This window comes from Perna viridis, chromosome 11, assembly GCF_037379345.1.
Source record: "Perna viridis isolate PV_CMFRI_1.1 ecotype Kerala chromosome 11, ASM3737934v1, whole genome shotgun sequence".
NCBI classification, from domain to species: Eukaryota; Metazoa; Mollusca; class Bivalvia; order Mytilida; family Mytilidae; genus Perna; species Perna viridis.
In genome coordinates this window covers 39,485,046-39,491,975 of record NC_142455.1, presented here as the reverse complement: position 1 = coordinate 39,491,975, position 6,930 = coordinate 39,485,046, and positions in this window count along the sequence as shown.

Sequence of the window (6,930 nt, the reverse complement as noted above, 5' to 3'; positions counted from 1 at the left end):
TGATTGTGTATGCCGACGATACCGCTATTTTATCAGAATCAAAAGAAGGCATGCAAAGATATTTAAATATTTTTCAGTCATACTGTGAAAAATTAAAGTTTGAAGTAAATGCTTCTAAAACAAAGGTTTTTGTTTTCAGTAAATAAAAAAAGTACAAGGAAAGTTTTTTTTATTTACTTTATATGGCGAAAATTTAGAACGTGTTGATACTTTTTTCATATTTAGGTGTTATATTCAAGTATAATGATTCTTTTATAGAAACTAGAAAGACCATGATAAATCTGTCATAAAAAAGCTTTACATTTTATTTATAGATGTATGCGAAATGAAAATAATCCAATAGACTTACAGTAAAAAATGCTTGATTCAATTATTGAACCAATTTTATTATATGGTTGCGAAGTCTGGGGATATGAAAATTTGAAATTGATTGAAAATGTACATTTAAAATATTGTAAGCGAATATTCAAAGTATGAAATACTACTCCAAATTTGTGTGTCTATGGAGAATTGAAAAGATTTCCACAAGAAAATCGTGTAAAAATGAGAATGGCATTTTATTGGAGCAAACTTATGTCTAATTAAACTAAATTAAGCAGTATTCTTTATAAATTTATGTTAAATTTCAATGATCAGTATTCTTTCAAATGGGTTAATTGTATGAAGTATTTATTTAACAATACTGGTCTTGGGTATTTTTTTTTGTGAATCAATCAGATTCTTATAAAAAAAGATGTATTTTAAACATATTTTATCAGATCATTTTATTGCAAGATGGAATAATGAAATGAAATTTCAACATCCTCTATGGGACAGTTATTTACATCTTTTAAAATGAATTTGATTTAGAGAAATATTTAATTCGGTTGAATAAAAATATTGTTATGGTTGTATGGTTAACAAAATTCAGAGTTTCTAATTTGAGAATTCCTGTAGAAACAGGAAGGTGGAAAAATATTCCTAAACATGAAAGGTTTGGTACTCTATGTGACAATGGTATTGGTGATAAATTTCAAATGTTATTTATATGTCAATGTGAAGTAGTTGTCAGTTTGAGAAATAGATGTTTACCAGATTATTTTATCAAATATCCAAGTTTAGTTAAAATTAATTGTTTGCCTATCACTTCGTAACGTTCAGTTTTAAAAACGACTTTGTATTTTTATAAAGAGAATAGCAGCATTATTTTGAAACTATGCATAACTATATTGTCTATTGTTATTGTGAATACTATTATTTTGTTACGTTGAATGTATTATTTTATGTGGATATATGACAATACTATATATCCTTTACGTCTGAGTTATCTTACTTAAATCTTAAATCTTACATCTTAATCTTAAAATCTTAATCTTAATCATAATCTTAAAAATATTGAATTATAACGTTTGCTAGCTTACTGTCTTTCAACAGAGATATTCCGCTTTATGATTGAACATTTCTGGAAACGTTTCCTTATAAAGACGTTTCTTATTTGACAGTATGTACTTAGTGATACAAAGTAAATATAAGTCATTGATCTAATTTTCAATCTGAATCGTATGCTACCATGGACCACTTATAAATCATTTGACAGGGTCGGATTCATAGGGATGGACCTGTCATACTCATCCCCTACTCTAAAATTTGGACACAGTATTTGTTCTAGCATGAATCGTGATTTTTCCCTAATTCACTCCCAAAAATTATCTTGCTCCGCTTCGGTCGGCCTCAAATTTTATTACATCCCATAATCCTGAAATCCTGGATCCGCCCGTTTGGAGAATGTAAACACACAACATCCTCTAATCAATCATTAACACCAAAGACCTAAACATGTATCAATGAAATCAAAGCATTTTTTTTCAAAGTGGACAGTTACTATATGATCGAGAATTAAAGGTGAATAGATAACTTTAGAGCGGAGATAGGTATACTCTCAATGGGTTAGGTCACGCCTCTACCTTAACTTACACCAGAGTCACACAGCTTTAAAATTTTAAGAGGTCACATCAAATAGTTGAATAAAAATGAAGAAGCATGTTATTTTTAAGTCTGTAAGTCCAGTGTTTACAAGGTTTACCCGTTAAAACATGGGGTCACTCCACGTTAAAAATTATGCCGGGCTATAGTCTCTCTTGGTTTGCATTACACTTACATTTGAAAAAAAAATGACGACATGACCCTTCAAACTGCATAAAGGGAATGTTCACTTAATCTATCCAGGGAGTTTGTCGCCATTACATATTTTAGCTTAGTTAATGTTCTCCGTGTTCATTACAAAATATATAAGAAAAGTATGTTAATTTAAGAAAAAAAAAAGGCGAACAAAATGACAACACAAAAGAGCGCAAAAAAGAAGAAAAAGTAAATAAAATATGAGTAACTTGCGCCTTTTATGCGTTAGCTAAATAAAAGTAATAACAGATTTACCGAACTCAAAGTCATAAATCGGCTAGGAAGATATCAAGTAGTAAAACAAACTCAAGAATCAAAGATAAACCGGCAAAATGAAATTAGCAACAATGATGTTTCAATAGTACAAATATTTTCAAGTTAATATATTGTTAAACCAATTGGATGTCTAGCCAAACCTCCAATAGGTACATGATGGAACTACATATATAATATTGTAATAAAAATAAATAGCCAACTTGACAATTTTGTAATCGTTCAAATAGCACTAAATACCTGTATTGGCTCGTTCAATACGGGGTTTCAGTACAAAAAGTGCTTGTACAATATATATTTTGTTTTCTTGCACAGGAATTTGTATATCTTAAACTAAAAGGCAACAAGCATTGTACTATTTTTAGCGGAAGGGGGCTAGGATGTTTAAAAGTAATTTAAAGCTTATTTCTAATTTTTGCATAATGTTTTACTTAGCCAAATAGAGAAAACATATGATTATTCATCAATATTCCCCAGTACTCATGTAGAATATCAAATATAAATACTGCTTCTGCTGAATTATTCCTCATGCCTTCAGTTAACAAATCATCACCACCCCCCAAAAAGAGTCCACGACTCAGGAAAGAATAGACCTGATATCAAATTGTTCTGTTTGATTCTGCATACCTAATAATATTACTGTTTGAATTGGAAAAAAAAAACAGTTTTCTTCAAACTCTATCTTAGGTATCACTCGAAATTTTAACCTAATTTCTTAATAATGCTTCATTTTTCGGGTAGATATCAACAATGTCATATCAGAATATACCAATACCAATTAATTCTTTAGAATTTTACATCTGACATGATTTGATGAAATTTGTCCGAGCATATCAAAGAGAAAACATGGCAAATGAATACCGACAAGTTTGAGATGGTCTAGGGAGATACAATCGAACAAATTTCCGTATTTGCTTATCGTAAATAAACGAAATATTTGCAGAGCTAGCTTTGTTTTGATTGCATTGGGCTGTTTGATTACTTGTATTTGTTGTATCATTGATTTGCATGTACATTTATTATCGTTTTGTTACCTCGATATGCTTAAATTTAGTGAGTCTAGAGTGAAATATGAAGTATACTGAATTATTTTGCCTACGAAGAATTAAACTAGAACAAAGAAGTTAGTAAACCTAATACGAAAATTGAAATGAAAAAGTAAATGCCGTACATAAATACCTCTCATGAGGCGACGGTCAAGAAAAGATCATCAATGCACTTTTACCTCGCATTTCCAAGTGCGAAAATGATATGACGTCATTAACGTTATCTTAAATAACCGAAAAAAAAAACAACAACATTGTGACACTATTCCCTATTACATATATACAACATAGTACCATGAATTACTGTAAAATAAAGACAGCATAATTAGTCAAAAATGTGTTTGTTCTTTTTAAATTAACCGACAAATGTGTCGCCTCGGTAGTCAACCCCCAAATGACAAAAAACGTCGCTTTGGCAGCCAACCCTCAAACGACAAAAATGTCGCTCTGGCAATGAAAGGGTTAAAAGTACTACTGAAAATCCTGTGTTTCCTACGAAGTTTCATTGTCGACGATGATGAAAAACTTGATGAAAAACTTAAATATTTGACGGGAGGAAGTTTTTAAACGAACGTTAAAACCGGAATCGAATCAGGATAGATATCGATAAAAACCAGAACGACGAAAATGGATCGCGGCGACCCGCAAAGAAGAACAGTAGCGAAGGAGGCGAGGAACTTGAGAACTCTGACGTTTATCCAAGAGAGTGATACATTATCGACTGGAAAGCAATAGGAAGACTGGCTAGATAATGTATAATGTGAGTTCAGATATTTGAGAATCACACAGGCTGAAGACAAGAAAGATGCCTTATTGATTTATGGAGGAAAATAAATCACGCTTCTAGAAAAAAAGTTTAAAGAATGAACCAGGAAATAGTGACGAATATCATGCATTAAGAAGCAAGCTTAACAAATACTTTTTTCCGAAAAAGAATAAACACCACTCTAGATATATATTTTCGAAGATGAAGCCGGAAAGAGAGGAAACAATTGACTGTTATGTTACAAGATAAAGGAAAAGAACAAATGATTGTGAATTCGGGGAGACAACAGAAGAAAGAATTCTAGAACATTGTATCCAGAGTATAGACAATCAAATTCAGAAGAGAACAACGTAAATGGGAGATTCGAAAGAAAGTTAGATAACAGACAGAAACAAGAAGTAGAAATATATAATCAAACGCGAGTGAGAGGGGTATCACACTGGTGAAGAAAGAGAAAGATTATAGGCCCTCCGACAGGCGCGGGTGGGAGCGGATGAAGATAATAGGCCAGCTGCAAGACAGGCGCGGGTGCAGGCGGATGATTGTAAGAGTAATCAAAGGAACCAAGCTTATAGCGGTAATCAAAAAATGTAATCCAGGGACAAAGACCAGACATGGAAAACAGACATACACAACAAAGAACATAAAGTAACTAAAATCATACATACAAAGTAACAAAAGCAAATGAGCAACTCGGACTCCACCAAAAAACTGGGAGCATGGACCAGGTGCACCAGTAGGGTAAGCGTCATCTGCTTTTCTAGAAACACCCGCCGAGTTGCTCATAAAAAGTCAAGTCCGGTGTAGACAAACGAGGAAAGAAAAACTATGACTCGTTGAATAAATCAGTTTCATGGTGCAGATGGATACACCATAACGATCCACAAGTTCATGATGACAACCATAAAACTTCTGTAGTGATGACTTCAATCTTGTACCAATATAACCCTGTCTCAGAAGCCTATTTGTTAGAGTTCTAGTTTGATACAAAAAGTCTGCTTAGTTTCTACAAGCTCTGGCATAACGTATGAGTTGTGATATGAACACTCCATACGCAGGTGCTGAAGGGATGTTGCCACAGATGAAAAGAAAGTTGACAATTCTGAATGAAAAGTCATCATGTTTGTCGTAAAGTTTGGTCAATAGTTTCCCTTTACCATCGATTTCTAAGTGTAGGTCAAGCTATGAGGCTGACTTCACAGTGTCTGTAGTATCCTTTATCTCAAGTTCTTTTGGGAAGATGCGATGTATCAAACCCCCGAAATTAGGATTGTTTAAAGATAATACGTCATCTGTGTAGCGGAAACTGAGATTGAAGGATCTAGCCAAACGAAACGATATTCTTTCTTTCTTATCAGATCAGCTATAAAGTCAGCCTCATAAGAGTGAAGGTATAGGTCAGCAAGAAAAGGAGCACAATTTGTTTCCATTGGAATGCCGACCGTTTGTTGAAAAACACGTCCACCACACTGGACAAATATTTTGTCGATTAAAAATTCCAGCATTTTGTAAACATCTTCCTCTGTATATTTGGACGATGATTTTGAATAATTTGTTACAAAGTATGAGGAATCTCTACCAAGAACTATATATTTGTATCTAGGTGTACCATCTTTTTTGGAAAAACAACGATGTATATGTTTTTAAGTCGGGATCTTAACTGAGTATGGGGAATAGAAGTATACAGTGCTGACAAATCATAGATTTTAATCTATGCCACATAATCTTATCAAAGAAAAATTGACAAATTTTATTACATGGTCTTTTGATAAATCTGGTTCACAATTTATTTCTTGTAATGACTACAATTTTTTTTTCAGTGACGGTAAACGGAATACATTTTGTAAATATTTTGATTGGACATTATTGGATATGATCAATGGTATGAGTTTAATTAGTAATATTTTTATTCGATTTGGTAATACTCTATACAGACATATTGTTCGATGTCGTCCTATGGGATTTTTTGTACGCCTCCTATAGCTGATATGTTTTTCTACTGCTAAGATTGCAGTTCATCGCTTACCCAAAGATCCTTTCAGGTATGATCTGCTGCATGAATTCAATAATACATTACGATACTTTGATGATATTTTGGCCGTAAATAACTTCGAAAACTATGTTAAAGGTAACTGTCCAAAAGAAATTTAGCTCACTTAGTTTAAAAATAAAAGTACTCTTATAAGGTGATTTTGATTTCCCAATTGTTGATTTCCCATTCCTTGATTGTGATATTCCTGAATCAACATCTTATGGTTTTTATTTTTCACAACTGGTCCATTGTGCTCGTGTTTGTAATAAAGTGTGTCAGATTTAAATGAACTGGAGCTTTCTACCGGGGATATCGATATCACAAATGTCTGAAAAACATTAACTTATTTTTTTTCACCGTTACAAAACTTTGATACACAAACATAGTAGTACTTACAGATCCTCAATGAAATATGGTTTTGCTCAACCAGTTTATTTTACCTCAATATAGTATATAAAGCACATTCTTTTAAACAAAAAATTTTGAGTTTATCGACTTCCCGAAATATATTTATTGGTAAAGTACACCATTTTCAAATTAAATCATTGTCCAACCTTTGACCTTGCTTTCACAAATGATGATATTTGAACCCTATTTGTATCCCTGCGTAAAAATATATCATCTTTGAGTATCGTATTACATCGAATCTTGCCTAT